The sequence below is a fragment of the Camellia sinensis genome, chromosome 12 (genome assembly GCF_055761805.1).
Source record: "Camellia sinensis isolate YWXY chromosome 12, ASM5576180v1, whole genome shotgun sequence".
In the NCBI taxonomy this organism is placed as follows: Eukaryota; Viridiplantae; Streptophyta; class Magnoliopsida; order Ericales; family Theaceae; genus Camellia; species Camellia sinensis.
The window spans coordinates 134,471,284-134,487,619 of NC_138972.1; the positions used below are offsets into that span (position 1 = coordinate 134,471,284).

At 32.9% G+C, this 16,336-nt stretch overlaps 1 long non-coding RNA gene across 3 annotated transcripts; it reads left to right on the forward strand.

Moving 5' to 3' along the window:
* The first annotated feature begins 1,406 nt into the window (after positions 1–1,406).
* Positions 1,407–16,016, forward strand: LOC114294690 (uncharacterized). Of its 3 annotated transcripts, XR_014347247.1 has the most exons (7): positions 1,410–1,695; positions 7,467–7,567; positions 7,699–7,761; positions 9,507–9,577; positions 9,875–10,015; positions 10,146–10,227; positions 15,632–16,016. It is a non-coding gene; the product is annotated as an uncharacterized LOC114294690 (long non-coding RNA). The 3 variants fall into 3 exon arrangements; XR_014347246.1 differs by lacking the exon at positions 9,507–9,577 and having other exon boundaries at positions 1,466–1,695; XR_014347245.1 differs by lacking the exons at positions 7,699–7,761; positions 9,507–9,577 and having other exon boundaries at positions 1,407–1,695.
* Positions 16,017–16,336: the final 320 nt, after the last annotated feature.

The following is a 16,336-nucleotide window of genomic DNA, read 5'->3' on the forward strand; positions in this document are numbered from 1 at the left end:
ATTTCAACTTTTTTTAAAATCTGTATCACTGAAATGTTGAATGTTGAATGTTATCATTTCAACATTTCAACTTTTTTCAACATATTGAGATGAAATATGTTGAATGTTATCATAACCAAAAAATGAAAATTTCAAATAAATCAACACCTGCATAAACAAATCGAAATACCTAAGTTGGACATCCACCTATCAATGGAGTATGTTCGAACTTAAAACATATATTTAAACATTGTATGTTCTAAATACCTATTTTCTTCAATCGGTTATAGCAGGGGCGACGGCCACGGTGGCGACAGGACAGTGGCGACGGCACGACGGCGGCGACAGCGGGGGGACTGCGACGGTGGGGCAACGGGATGCACGACGGAGCAGCCTCTCTAACTCTTCTTCCCTCTCTCCTTCTTTCGTTGTTTTGCTTCTTCCCGCTCGTCTGTATAGTTTTTCAACCTGGGGGGAATTTTGAAATCGGAAAATCTGGTTTTTTTTTTTTTTTTCTTTTTTCAAAATACTCACCAAAACGACATCGTTTTGGTGAGTATTAAGCAAAGTCGTCCGATTATCCACTTTAGGAGATCACTCTAGAGGATTACTCTAGAGGATCCGCTCGCGGGTGAACCAGGTAATTTGAGAGAGTTTTAAGGATACTGAAGTCATACGAAGCGCTAGATTCACCATAAGGTTTTCACGCTTTTTATATATGGTTATATATACAAAATAACAATAATAATAATCTTATATATACATATAATATTTATTATATGAATCAATGTAATAAATAAAAAATCAGAAAACAACCATTTAATAATGTTAGGGACCAAACATAACAAATTGATCAAGAAATAAATATTCTAGGTGTAACAAAGAAAACTAAAATTTAATTTATACGCATATTCTAATTTTCTTTTGTCACTTTTTAAATTACTTTTATAGATTCTTTTAACTTTTTTTTTCATAAGAATTACACGGTGACTAATATGATCTGTTTAATCTTTCACAAAATAATTTTATATTATGACAGAAAACATTTATGTTTTAATTTAAGAAGTGATATTTACATTTTAACTTTTCTTATAATTTCTTTTCATTTTTTGTTCTGTAAATATTGTTCCTTTAAATTTTTATTATTTTATATGATATGATTTTTTTTCTAAAGCAGAAATTGAATCATGTGAAATATTGGGTTCGTGATATTTATTTAACAAACTTCTCTTAATATTGGGTTCGTAATAATTATTTAACAAATTTGAAAAAAATAAAAACAAAATATAAGCTACTTGTAAAACATTGAAATTAATATAAAAGGGACCTGTTACACTGTGCAACCCCTCATGGGTTGCACATGATATGCAACTTCATTATTGGCCATTGGATTACATAAATAGATAATGACCATTGAATTCTTTAATTTTGAAAAATTAGACACCGGAGCAACCGGTTGACCCATCTCTATTCTCTCTTCTTCCACAGTGTATTCTCTCTATACTTTCACTTTCGTGTCTCTCTCTGTGTCGCCCCCTCTCTCTCTCTCTCTCTCTCTGCTACCCTCTCTCTACTGCACTCATTCCTCTCTCTTTCTCTGTCTCGCCTGAATGGCCGAAGCGGTTGTTCTGTTTAAAACCCTAATCTAACCCAGTGAGCCTCTGTTTGGTTTCTAAGAAAACAAAGGATTTGTTTTTTTGAAGAGCAATCAACAAGGTACGCCTCCCTCTGATTATTTCAGAAACCCTCCCTCTTCTTCCCCATTTTTTGCTCTGTTTTCTCTCTCTGAATTTGTATTCCAGTCTGTCCTGGCTCACACTGATTTGAAATTTGTACGAATGAAGCAAGGCTTTGTAAGGATGTTATTCTATTTTGCTATTTATATATCTCGGTTGACATTTGTAATGAAATAATCCATTTTTACATTAATTAATATAGTATTTTGTAACCATTTTGTTGCTTCCATGACTTGTTCTTGATTTGTTGCAAAATATTGCATCTTATTTTGGCATTAAAATTATAGGGCTAAATTATGTTATTTGAATTTTGATTGCATTTAAAATGTTTGTAAAAATGCCTAGTTTGTTAGCAATTTAAACAAAAGTATTTTGGAACTATATTTTCATTGCATTTAGATGTTGTTGAAAACTTGTGATTGATTTAACATGTTCTTCGAAGATTTATCCCAAAATATATTTAGTGATATTCACATGAAGCAGCTATAACTTGTGGTTGGGACCTCCCAATTTGTAAGTTAGGGCAAATAGTTATTCAAGTGTTTTTAGTAATGTGTAGTTCTTATTGTTCTAGTTGAATTAAATAGCCATCTGAATTAAATCTTTTGTTTGATTGGTTTTTAAATATATATATATGTATTGAAAAGCCAATGTAGTTCACATACAATAGAAATACTTCCAAAAATGCTAATCAAATAGTGCTTGAACTTCACTTGTATCCTTCTTTAAGCATGAGCAGTTGACAAGATAACGAAAAAGTGACTCTAACCAACAAAACAACTTTGAAAAGCTAAAAAGAATTGAAGTATATGATTTTAAATTTTAGCTAAAAAGTAGTCAACGTGAAGCTTATGCTTAATAAAATGAATTTCCGCATCCTTTTTCCAAAGTATATTGGTGCTAAGAGAATCCATGAATTATTATCTTCCCTCTAAGCATGGAGGCTTTCCTAGCAACCATGAAAGATTAGTGTGAAACTTTAGAATTGAGTAGTGGGTAGGTAGTGTGAGAAAGGAAAAATTTTGAATTTTTCTTCCCTTGTTTGTTTGCATGATAAATTTGTCATGATAATGTTGGAAAATGTAAGATTGTTAAATTTTGTGTACAATCCATAGCAACATGGTAAGTTGCTTTTCAATTTCTCGCAAAATATACATAAATGTTTCTTGCAAAAACCAAAGAATGTTTTTTTTCACTATTTTGTCACTTTTGATTTTCTATCTAAACATGCATCTTTTTACACTTGGTTAATTTTGACCTAACGAACTGTACTTTGTTTTTCGAGTAACATTCTTATGATAAGAGATGTGCATAGTAGCATTTCCTTTATATATGTATATTATATACTTATAAAATTTATCTTATAAATGCTATATTTTTTGGGACAAGTATCTTAGATGATTGGTTTTAGTTGGATTGTTTATATACATATGCCTAAGAGGAGGGACAAATATCATCAGGATAGTGTAATTTAGTAATTTCAATTTGGGGACCTACATCCCAAGGACATTAGGGCTGCAATTAATAAATCAATAAGAATTTTTTTTATAATTACAACTAAAATGAGAAGGTGAAAAGTAAATATAAAGAGGTGGCAATCCCCTATTTTCTTTACCAAAATATCCTTTTCTTCGTCCTTTTTCCTTCCCTTTGCTTTGGAAATCTTGTCACTGAGTCCCATACAACCAATTTCCTCCCTCCTTGACCAACCCCAACACCTTGCCTACTACCACCAACCCCAACACCTTGCCTGCCACCACCAACCCCTCACCCACCTGTCCCGTCCCTCCTCGACCACTTGAAACCCTTCCCCACCCATTTCCATCACTTCCTCACGCTACTCTCGTCTACCTCTTCTACACAAGCCCTTTCCAACCCCACCCAACCTAACACCCTAATCAACCCAAACCCAAGCCATCGGAACCCCACCAAACTCCTCCAGTCCCACCCCATCTCTACTCTGCACCATCTCTCTCTTAACTATTGTTAAAAGATACAAGTCCAAACTATGCAAGGTGGTGATGATCTACTCCCAATGTTTTGGCCTGATAACTACATGATATGTATGGAGTGGAAGAATCATGAAGAAATATGTATCAAACTTTTAAAAACAAAGAATAAAAGAGAGAATATTTGTGTCATGTATTTCTATAAATTATTAAATGGTTGAACCAACAAGTAAAATGATAAAGAATGTGAGCTTTGTCAAGATTGATTATTTGGTATCTAAATGTTTTGACTTGTACATAGTAATCCATACAAAAATTTGCTTGAGACTAAGAGCTTATGTGCCCCACTTCGACGTAAGTTTCCAGACTAATGGCTAGACTCAAGAGTTGTATCCATTCACGTTTTGAAAAATCCATGAGAAAAAAGAATCCGTTTCAATATGCTAGCCCTTAAGGGTTGCATATAATATTCTCCCTAACTATTGGCTCTTTTTATTTATTTATTTTAATTGCTCGAAGGGTTGGTTTTGGTACGTTAGTCTAAGTCTTTACGTAATGGCTATTGATAGTTCAAACAAATGTATTAAAAGTTTCATCTCTTGCATTGTTTATGTGGTTTGTTAATGTGAAAGCATATGTGCAAAATGATATTTGTTTGCTTTTAATTGATAGCATGGCACTGGCGGGTGTGCTAATTTATTTATTTGCTTATAATTGATAGTAGGATACTGGCAGATGTTATAATTTATTTGTTTTCTTTTAGTTGATAATAGGGCATTACCAGGTGTGATACTTTTTTCTGTTTGCAAATTATGATAGTTAAGGATTGGAGATGCTCTAAAGTGTACTATTATTGTTAGTCATACTCTGTTGAGGTGTGAATTTATTGGGTTTTATGCCATGCTTGGGACTTTTATACCATGTTGTGAGTCCCAAACATGCTGTAAAATTCTATAAAATTAAATCTCACAACTAGAATTAACATATCAAAAAATATATATTTAGAATTAAATTACAAAAAAAATTACTTTTGTGAAAATAATAAGGATATCAAGTGAATGAGGATATCGCAGGTATGCTCTATTGTCTTGATGTGCATATTTTTATATAATTTTATGTTATTAAATTTTGTCTATGTAGACTTAATGAAAATTTTACACTTCTTGATGATGTGATTGAAGATGTGGTCATAATGCGGTTTAAAGTGTAGTCTTGCATGTGTGTTTTTTAGTTATTTGAATGAAGTGTGTTCTTTGATCTAGTTTATACCCATTGGAAAAAAAATAAAATAAAATAAGAAAATTCTAGCGTTGCCACTAATTATACACTGTTTTGAAATGTGAAACACATGGGTGGCAATTACACTCTATTTTCAAGTGTGTCTGGTTATTAGGCATTACATTTTTAATTTGGGTTTTGAAATATAAGTAGTTTCATTCATATGCAATTTGTAATATCCTTAACTGTTAGTTGCCATTTGTAAGAAGCTGCATTGGTTGCATTGTCATTGATTACCGTGATACAGGGAGGACATGATAATGTTCATATAGGTGTCAATCATAGTAAAATTGAAAATATCTATTTGGATTTGGTCCTTGTGGCTGCATTGTCATGGCTTGAACTAACACCAGTGTGGTTTGAACTCCATATTTTGTAAGGCTACCATCCTCTTTGTTTGTTTGTTTTTTTGTTTATATGCTTGAACTGAAACGTTTGGTCTTGCTCCATTGAAGAAAAATATTGTAAGAGGGATTCCAGGTTTTACAACATTGCAAGGCATCTTGCTTTATCATTTTTTGTTATAAAGAATATAGCATAGCATTATAGAAGATTTGATTAAGAACGATAGGTTGTTGGACTGACTCAAGTAACTTCTCCATTAGCTTGTTCAGAAGGGCTTTAATGAAATGTAATAATTCTTTGGTTTAATTAATTGTTTAACTGTTGAAACTGGTCTATGCTTTTTTCCTTAAATTCCTTAAATTGGATTGATCAATGGAATGTTAAAATTGTTCTTTCTTCCTCCTCTATTTTATTTTACGTGACAATGGTATCTAGACCTTCCAATATCAATTGAAGCTTGTTGATTATGGCTTGCCATATGAAAGTGTTCCATGGGAGCTAATTTTAATTAATTTATTTTTTAGTGGGTGGCTTTCTAAGCTTATATTTGCCTTAATATTTGTGTGGGTGCTTTAAGTTTTCCATTGTCCCATGTCTCCATGTTGATGCTAGAGATAAGAATGTCGCAGTACCCTTGACATAAACAAACACACACCATCCCCATTATTTTTGTTGCTTTCTCTTGTTGAACCCATCAGAAACACCACTACCCAAATTGGAAATAACAACAGTCAGCACCCTTTACTATTTTGAGTAGATTTTAAAATTTCCAAAGTGTTATCCCAAGGAACGGAGTGGCCACATAATTACATATAGAACATTGACTCTATATAAAATAGATGATCATATGAGATAGGGAGATTTTGGTTTTGATTTTTATTTAAGTGCTAATTATTGGTGGAATTTTATGGCAAGTGTTGTGGTTTTGTGTTTTTATCAACTTGTAGCGTTTGTAAATTTTCGGCGATTGATAGAATATTTTGATGTACTTCAAGAATGATATGTTTTTTTTCTTAAACTAGCATTGATTTTTCTAATTTCACCATCTTTGTCTCTTTTTGGAACCGTTCCTAAATTTTGTGTTTCAAGTTTATTTTCTAGAAATTCAAACCTCAACTTCATCGTTATGTTTCCAATGTTTTTGGTTGATGCTTATTTTTATGATTTTGCAAACGGATAGTCTATTATGGTTTTGTTTTTGTTCAAGTGTTCTATGGTTATTCTACCTTGCACGTGTGCACACATACTGGCAAGGCGGGTAAGTACAAGGTTAGGTGGGTTTCTGATTCGAGACTTCTCTCTTATTGCCAAAGTAATCTTGCCTTTTGCGAAGTCAAGTGACTATTAATGGGAAGAAGAAAAAAAAGAAAAAAAAAAAGAGCTCCTAAGATTCAACGAGGAAAGTTGACTCAAGCAATTATGTTTATTCACTAAAAGAATTACCTTGGAAACAAGCAGCCTAATTGAAATTGAAAGTAAAAAAACCTATTTTATAAACTACTACTCAAATTGAATTTTTTTGATCTGTCCTTTGACAATTCCAATTCCAATTCCATTTCAAGATTGTATAATATAACTTTTTGTAGAAGATCAATATATGTATGCATTACTTCTAGAGGCTTTAGTCTTACTAGAAGGAAATCTAGTGTAATTATGCCAAATTTGTGAGGTTTATGGTAATTTACCAAATTAAATTGTGAATGAATGACTTTTTTTTTTTGAACTAGTGAATGAATGACTCTGATCCACGATAATTAATGGATCTTTCCTATGGTTATGGTTGAAGAGTTCAATTGCAGGGTCACATGAAAAAAAAAATGTAAAAGCCTTCCATGTTACTAAATTTTTGTCTTGTATTGTCTTCAAGGTAGAGATTTTATAAGTTCGTAAAATATACAAAGCAAGGATGTCTCTCATTGTTATTTACACGTAAAATGAGTTTGTCTCTACTGGCTTTGACAAAGAGTTTGCAAGAGGGGAGTTGTTGTATTGTGCAAGGCTTGAAACTTGCATACCATATGCAAGTTAATTTTCAGCCATTGGATTTGATTGAATTAATCTAAACCCTTCAATATTTTATATAGTTTATACCATTTACCTGCTAAACTAGTTGAAACTTTCCCAGCCATTCTCTCTACTTCATCAGTCACGTTTCTCTCTCTCTGGTTTGCCTAAACAGGACTCCCCTCTCTCTTTTCCAGTCGTTCCACGAATGGAGATCGAAGTCGCAGGCTATGCAATGATTTGAAGAGGTATTCACCCAAAAAAAGGATTGAAGAGGTATGACTATAATAACCCTAAAATTTTCTCCCCCTTGCTACTAATTTATGGTTTCTCCCTCTCTTTCTCTGATTTCTCAATCCGTGCTCTTGCTCTTTATCATCTCTCACACTCGGCTCTTGCTTTCGAAGGCTTCTTGAAGATCTCTATCTTCTCCAGTAGCTTATTTGTTTTAAAGAGTTCTCATTGAAGAGGTATGGCTTGAAATCCTTGGTTGTTTAGTGGTGAGTCTCCCCCCCTTTGTTCAATCTATTATTTTTATAGGTTAAAAATGGGTGGAAGCTCAGCACTTGTCCAAAGGTGGGCGGCTCACTTTGATCAATAGTGTCCTATCCAGTATGGGATGGTTAGAGGGGGGTGGTGTTCAAATCGGGTCAGTCAATCACATGGTTGTAGTTTGTGGAAGGGGATTTGGTTGGGTAGGAAGACCTTTTGGGATAGGGTTTGATTTAAAGTGGCGATGGGGGATCGGGTTCGCTTCTAGGAAGATAGGTGGTGTGGCGAGTTGTCTTTGGCGGCTATGTTTCCATTGATTTTTGCTATTGCCGCTGATGTGGAGGAGTTGGTTGCTTTGGTTCGGGTGCGGCAAGGGCAATCATACACGTGGAATCTTCATCTACGTCGTAATGTGCAAGATTGGAAGTTGGACCAATTGGTGGGTTTGTTGGGTTTTTTGTATGAGTTGCAGTTTGGAGGGGATGGGGAGGATACTTTATCATGGGAGGCTCCGAGGGCTAAAGGGATTTTTTTGGTGTCGTCGTTTTATGGGATGCTTGAAGGGGGAGGAGTTGGGGTGTTCCCTTGGAAGAACATTTGGGCGGTGGGTTCACCGTCCCAGGTTGCCTTCTTTGTTTAGACAGCTGTTTTGGGTCACATTCTGACTATTGATAACTTAATTGAGCGACAGCATGTGTTGGTTAATTGGTGTTTTATGTGTTGCAGGGATGCGGAAACCGTCAATCATTTGTTTATCCATTGCTTGGTTGTGTTTCGGCTTTGGAATTTGATTGTTGCTTTATTTGGTTTGGTTTGGGTGCAGCCGGGGTTTGTGTTGAGTGTTCTATAAAGTTGGGGTGGGGCTAGGATGGGCAAGAGGCGTCGAAAGGCTTGGGTATTTGCTTCTCATTGTTTGTTTTGGTTGATCTGGTTGGAGTGCAATAGGCGGGTTTTTCAAGATTTGAGTCATTCGGCTCTTTGGTTAGAAAGTAGGTTACTTTTGGTTTTGTATAGTTGGGTAAAGGGTTTGGTGGATCATGATGTTTTGACTTTTGTTGATTTTGTGGAAGATTTGAATAGTTAGTTTTGCGCCCATGGGCTGTTGGTTTCCCTTTTGTATTATTTGCATCGTCTTGATGCTTTCTTAGTAAAGTTTGTTTGTTTATCAAAAAAAAAAAAAAAATGTCACTCAAGTCGTTATTGTTGTACGTTGTGTAGATTGGAAGTTGCTTATATGAAAAATAAATATGTGGAATATTTGAACTAAAAGAAAAATGTGCATAATGAAAAACTTCTTGCAAAGTGTTGGAATCCCATATTGTCAAAACCAAAATTAATCTCTAATTGTCTTTTTATATTTACAAATACTATAAATTGCAGGTTTTTTTTTTTTTTGGGTCTGTTACTATCTTATTTTTTAAAAAATAAAAATCCTCATTGAAATTGCTGATGCTTTTGTTGTCCCATTTTCTTATATGTGTGCTTATTTTTTTTAATATTGTTCAGTTATTAAGGGAAAACATTTGTGCTAATTTTTTGTGAAGTATTTTAGAACAAGTAGTAAAACTATGAGGAAACCATGTGAAAAACTATGTGTATGGTAGCGAGTGGTGATACTTGACTAATCAAGATACTGAATGTGATTTCAAAATAGCGAACATTAATATTTTTTCTCTTTGAAGTAAGACTTTATTTTAATTTTAATTTTTCGTTTTTGTTTCAGGTATCGATATTGGCAACAGTTGATGGCTATTGGATGACTTTCAAATTCTTTTAATTTGGCTCCTTTTTAGGGCAATAGTTTTGATTCTAAATTTGTCTTTAATTTATGTAATTATGACTTTTGCATTCATTTCACAAATCACAAGTGTCGTGAATGATTTTTGGGTAGTGTTTGGGTGTGCAACCCAAAGGGAGTTGGACACCATATGCACCTTAATTCTAAACTATTAGATTACTTAAATTTGATCTTAATAATGGCGAAAAATAGGCAACCGGGTTAACCGGTTATCCTTTAGCTCTCCCCTTTACTCTTAGCCTCACTCTTTTGTTTCTCACTCTATTGCTCTCCCTCCGTTGGCTTTCCCTCAGCTGCTCTCACTCCAGTGGCGAAGGAGATACTCAGGGACCACCGCAGCCATTGATAGCAGGCTCGAAGCTCTCAGTTTCAAGAACATCGGTCCGCTCAGATTCGTATGATCGAAGAGAGTCTCCGATTTGCCAGTGTTCGTGGTGCGTTCTAATTTCTTATATCTTTTTTTCTATCTGAATATATTTTGATGATCTGATTTGATTTCATTTAAATAAACAAGACATTCTTATATTTTCAATTGTTTTGTTGAATCCACGATGGAATGCGAAGGTGATTACATCTGTGGCTGGAGGATTTTGCTGCATTCGTTCTTGGTGCAAAATCCCTTGGACTTTGCCTGTCGAAGCCCTAGGTCACCGCTCTCTCTCTCTCTCTCTCTCTCTGTATTTCCTAAAATCTAGTATATATTTTGGTCCATTTTGTGAGCCTTATTCTGGTTATGCTTGTGTTAATATATAAATTTGCATATTCTTTTGCTCATATTCTTTCTCTCATTGCATTATGTGAACTTTAGTTGTTGATTTTTGCTCCTCTAAAATTCATTGTTTGTGGGGGTGAAGCCCATATCACCTATTTATTATAATTTTCACTAACCCTTCATTTTGGCTGCTTGGAAAACCTAATACGAAGAAAAGAACATATCCAAGTTTCCATACTTTTGTTTACTGAGTTGTAATATGCTTACTTGTGCAGATTTTATTTTATTGTTTTTTTGTTAAATTTTTCATATTCTAAACTTGAACTTTTGTGCTTTTCTCATATTTTCTCTGCAATCTAACACAACATATATATATATATATATATTTAACTGTTTACTTGGGAATTAAGCAATTTTATGATGTTAGAGAAGATGTTTATGTGGCTACTCACTCTACTATTGAACTATTATTAATTAAACCTGTTAATGTCTACTTAAGTACTCAAGGAAAACATGAAGTTCTCCATAATTTCTATTTAAGACCAATGAGATTTAGATTTGTCTAGAAATTATATTTTGTAATAATGATATCCTTTGCTCCTTTCTTTCTTGGACTTTTTTTTTTCTCCCTTTTCCACAATTGTCACATGGATGCTCCAAATATACAATTATAGTTAGGAAAATCAACACCACTTATTAATAACTTTTTATTTGTAATTTTCATTGATGAGATTATTTGGTTTCCTCTGCCTATCAATTTCGAGTCAATTTTTAGAGCGATAAAGAAGTTTTGATTGCTTTCTTGTAATGAAATAATTTGTGAATATGTTCATATATTGGCATGCATACATTTGTTGTATTTCGGAACCATATTTTTGCTTCAATCTTTTTGAACAAGAAGTATATAAACTACAGCTTAATTTTTCCTTTTCTTTTTTCTTCTAATTTTTTATGCACAATGAAATAGCTACATTTTTTTTCTTCTCTTGAGAAGATAGTGAACTTCAATGCACACGCGTGCACACACGAACAAATGGACAAAAATTGAAGCCATGAGGATATGAACTAAGGTAAAGATAAAAACTTTCACCATAAGCTTTTTTTCTATAATAATTATGTCGATTGAGGGTTGTGATTTTTTTTCTTGATTTCAAATTTGTTTTGTAATGTGTTAATGTGACTTTCTTAAAAGATAATAATTTAGTTATATTTAGTTGTATTAGTCTTGGGGTGGGTTATATACCAATTGATTGGTGTTAAAAGAGTGGAAATCTTGACTAGCCAACAAAGTTGATTTTTATCGTAGGAAAGTTGGCCCTTGTTGTTGTTTCAATGGGTTTCCAATGAAAGAACTTGAAATATGGGCTTCATGACAAAAAATCGAATAAAGCATTTGAAGTGCTCAATAGGCTTGAAGAAGGCCAATAACTATTGGTGGGTTGAAAAAAGGGGAGTTGGCTTAGGGATCTATTTTGGATAATTAATATATGGAAATTGTGACTCTAAATAATTTTTTTTTTTAGCTGCTTCTGCAATGTTTGATTTGAGTGCAACATATTCTCAAGAAAATATAAGCAACAAATAGTAAGTAGATTTTGATGATCAACATTATGAAAGAAACCTGCACTGCGTACTTAGATGGTTCTTATAAAACAAAAGTGAGATTCTAAGTAACATTCTTGAATTGTGACATATACTATGAACAGAACCTTAAATTAGCAGCCACTTGCAGGTTTTAAACCAAAGCAAAACACCAGTTATGTGACCTATGCGAAAACCAAATTTGAAGAATTCGCAGATAGGCACATGTATGTGAAGATGTGTTTTGTCTTTTTGTTTTGTAGTGCATTTGTGTATAGTGGCCTTTTTTTTATTAAAGGTACTAGCATGGCCTTTCTCCTGGAGCACTCTTCGAATAATAGGCATGATGACTCTTGTCAAATGGTTTTGATTTATGCGAAATGGTTTTGAAATGGATTTCTATGAAATGAAATGGGTCTCTTTCTATTGAATGATTCTATGAATTTCTTTGTCCAACTATATAGATGGGTTTATATGAAATGGGTTTGATGGGTTTCCAATAAAATGAAGAGGTGTGAACGAGGGATGTCTATTAGAAATAAATTTTCTAAGGAAGTAGTGGTTCTTGAATGATAGATTCGTGTCTATTTCAGAGTCAAGGTTTTGGGAATTGATTCATTTAGATCACAACTTTCAGTTAAGGTTGGGACTCGCCTTTTGCATCAAAATTGAAATTTAGCAGAAGGTAGAATGTTGGAGGTTTTAGAATACTTGATTATCTTACTAATTTTATGAAAGCATAAAGAGATGTGTTTTTGGAAATAGACTTGTGCACTTGTGGTATGTGTTTTAAAAATGGTAGACTTAGCAGGAAAACATGGCAATTTTTTCGGAGTTCTTCCATCCTTTTGAGTCTTCTTATAGGTTTTGCTATTCCCTTTGTATTATGTTAGATAGTGCCTAGATTGGTTTATGAGGGTGCTTTATGGATTAAAGGGAAAACAATTTGTGCAATTGCTCACTTAACACGCCAAAAAAAAAAGAAAGAGAGGTTTTTGGTTAGGCACTCTAGTTCTCTGGATTATTAGAATTTTGAACAAGGGTTAGTGAAACTACGAATTAGTTTTTGGTCAAGCACTATAGGGTTTTTGCCAAAATTGGTAAAAATTTTATACTATTTTTGTCGATAGGGTTAACATTAATTGATTAATGTAATATCTAGGAACCATAATTTTACTTGTAGGGTTTTTGCTAAACTGGTAACAATTTTATATGTAGTTTCATTCATATAAAATTTGTAAATGTCCTTAGTTGTTAGTTGCCATTTGTAGGAAGCTGCATTGGTTGCATTGTCATTGATTATTGTGATACAGGGAGGACATGATAATGTTCATATAGGTGTCAATCATAGTAAAATTGAAAATTTCTACTCTCCAAAAAACTGTTTGAATTTGGTCCTCGTGGTTGCATTGTCATTGCTTGAACTAACACGTTAGTGGTTTGAACTCCATTTTTTGCAAGGCTACCATCCTCTTAGTTTGTTTGTTTGTTTTTATTTTTATTTTTATTTTTATTTTTATATGCTTGAACTGAAAGGTTTGGTCTTACTTCAGAAAATGTTGTAAAAAGGGTTCCAAGTTCTAGAACATTGTGAAGCATCTTGCTTTATCATTTTTCGTTATCAAGAATATGGCATTGCATTATAGAAGATTTGATTAAGAACAATAGGTTGTTGGACTGACCTGAGTAACTTCTCAGTTAGCCTGTTCAGAAGGGCTTTAATGAAATGTAATAATTCTTTGGTTTAATTAATTGTTTAACTGTTGAAACTAGTCTGTGTTTTTTCCCTTTAATTGGATTGATCAATGGAATGTTAAAATTGTTCTTTCTTCCTCTTATTTGCATTTTGCTTCTTATTTTATTTTACGTGACGGTGGGATCTAGACCTTCCAATATTCATATACGTAAGCATCACCCATTGCTTCTACAGTATATAAAGGATATAGCCTTGCCTAACAGTTAGTAAAAAGGTTGAGAGTAGATGTCAAAAATGAGAAAATATGTAAATGTGTAGCACATTCAATTTGTAAGGAGAAAATGCATAACATCTTTGTCATATATTTTTGTTGGATATGTCGTTTGATATTTGAGCAACTGGTGGTTGTTATTTGCTGTAAACTCTTGATTGTGATGTGCAAATCCATGAGTCTTCTTTGTGGTAATTGAGGCTTCTTTGTAGCATTGATTTGGATTAGGTGAAGTCTTCTTTGTAGCATTGATTTGGATTAAGTGAAAGGGACTAAAGTGAGATTTTAGTGACAGTGTAATGACTAAAATGATATTTTGATAAAAATACAGGGATGTTAATGAGACCAAAAAAAATAAATAAAGAGAGAGCCACGTTTGGCTCATAAACGAGTTTGGTAGATTGATAGAAAGATGACACTACAACTTTACTTAAAGTGTAGAAGGTTAACTGTTATAATTGAAAGTGAATAAATTAAAATGTGATTATGATAAAAATACAGTGGTGCAATAAAATCCGGGCGAGATAATCAATGTTTTTCAATTTTGTATTTATTGCTAATGCATATTCAATTATTGGAATCCCGGGACAGCAGTATCATGATCCACGAGTTCACACATTTTTAACTAACCCCCTCCTCTCAAATAAAGAAAATAAGAGAAATGCTACAATGTGTCTAAAAAAGATCAGAGATAGATTAGGCCCTTTTTTAATTATAAAACTTTACATTAGTTTCATAATCAATTAGAATTGGCAGCTGTTTCACAAGTTTGGTGATCACTTCATATCCAGAAATGATTTATTAATGCAGAAGTGAGATTATTACACCATGCCATAGCTGTGGGTTGCGATGAGAGATAGATCGTGAAGGTGTTTGGTGGTGGTGATTGTTTGGTAATATCTCGTTGTCTCTTATCATGGGGGAAAGCAAAAAAAAAAAAAAAAAAATTGGTGTTGTGACTAATATGCATCCCTTTACATTGAATTTCTAACTCAGTTACTAATTATTTTGCTATAATTCACCGAAAATTAAGGTAGGTGGACTTGGAATAATGCCTAAATGAAAGGCTAAGTGGAAAGTCATTATTGGTCCAGTTTACCCAAAATAAATTATGAAAAATTATGTTTCAGTTAGACAATGAAACAATAATTTTATTTTTTATGATGGGTCTGGTATAATCTTTTGTATGGTATAAGTTATTTTTTTATATTTTTATGTTTAGTGCAAATCTTTTTTGTATGCCAAACTTGTATAAAAAAAATTTCGCCCATAATATAATTATTTTAAAATTGTCCCACTTATTTATAATTTTCCCAATAAATTAAGGGAAGCACATAACAATGATTGTTTAAGTCTACAAGCTTTTGATAAGCCAACAAATGAAACATGTAACTCGTGGGCGGTATGTTTTATATATATATATATATTTTATTTATTTATTGTATAATAGCATAAATAATGTCACTCATGTTGTCAAGTATTTTATCCTTATTTTTTTCTTCTTTAATTTTTGTGTTGCTTGTGACCTCTATTTGTTAGCCAAACCAATACTATATTAACATTTTTATTTTTAATTGTCTAATGTGTATCATGAGTTGTTGAAGGTAAAGATGACGTGGCAGTAATTCATTGGATGCCCTAAAATAAATTCATGTGAAAATGTGACCAATTAGAGTATCTTTAATGGTTGAATAATTATTGTTAGATTTAGCAACGAAAAATGATAAAATGATATTGTTAGCACCATAAATCTGTAATTTTATTATTATTTATTTTTCATATAATTGTAGGGTACGTGGCATCCTCTTATTCATTTGGAAGTTAAAAGAAGTTATGGAGATGATGGAGAATATGAAGGACAAAATGGATGAGTGGAAGGACACATGGCAAGACAAGAATGAAGATGGAAGAAATTGGTAGTTACTAAGTAGTTATTGTTGTATTTTTTCCTCTATAAATAGTCATTAATAGCTACATTGTAAAGATCTAGAATTCAAATCAAAGACCATTGATTTCAATATTTCTTATTATTTTTCTTATCTTAGGAGTAGTTTAACATAGATTTATACTTCGAAGTATTTATTTTCAGCACTTTCTTTTCGAAACATTTTATGTACTTCCTTTTCGAAGCATAGGAGTACAGATAAGTAATAATTACTTTGATTGTTCACTCAATCGTCTTTTTCCGTCTCCCTCATTCTTCTTTTAATTTTTCTTTTCTCTACACTTGGCAATTTTGAAGTCCTCTTTGTTGAGGCAAAAGAACCGTCAACGCAATCGCTTGATAAATGGCTTGAATTTAATCTGTAAGGATTTTTCAATCCTTACTAGCACGCTCGCATTTATGATATTTTCCTTCGTAGGAAAAATAAGCCAACAGATATATTTTACCAATGTTGTTCTAATAGTATAAATGTTATTTTTCATATTTTTCTCACAAGATGCCAAATTGAAATGTTTTACGTGGATCTAACTATTAGAGGTGTAGATACAAA